The following is a 252-nucleotide window of genomic DNA, read 5'->3' as shown; positions in this document are numbered from 1 at the left end:
TGGGGAGGATGATGGGGGGGGGGACGGGACCGTGTCGAAGGCCTTCCAGGAGTCCGGACGACGCGTGTTCCCGTGTCGGGGAGGGGGCTTAATTTTGGGAGGGGTGTCGTGCCGGGAGGGGCTCATGGTTTCTCACCGTGGTGCAGGCACCGGCGCCGGGAGCGGGACGGAGGAGGATTCAGCACCGCGAGACGGCGAGGAGACGGCGCTGGAGGAGGCCGATCAGCACCAAAGCGGGGGGCAGGCGGGGGG

The 252-nt window shown here is 70.2% G+C and overlaps 1 protein-coding gene across 1 annotated transcript in view; it reads left to right on the top strand.

Annotated features, from left to right (window-relative positions):
- Positions 1-252, top strand: part of LOC103895475 (zinc finger protein 850) — a gene marked incomplete at both ends in the record, with an annotated part of 29,788 nt that overhangs the window by 27,957 nt on the left and 1,579 nt on the right. The gene's annotated exons all lie outside the window — the stretch shown is intronic.

The sequence above is a fragment of the Aptenodytes forsteri genome, unplaced genomic scaffold (assembly GCF_000699145.1).
Source record: "Aptenodytes forsteri isolate BGI_AS27 unplaced genomic scaffold, ASM69914v1 Scaffold337, whole genome shotgun sequence".
Lineage (NCBI taxonomy): Eukaryota > Metazoa > Chordata > Aves > Sphenisciformes > Spheniscidae > Aptenodytes > Aptenodytes forsteri.
Note: the sequence above shows the minus strand (reverse complement) of the source record. Positions and strands in the feature narration are given on the sequence as shown.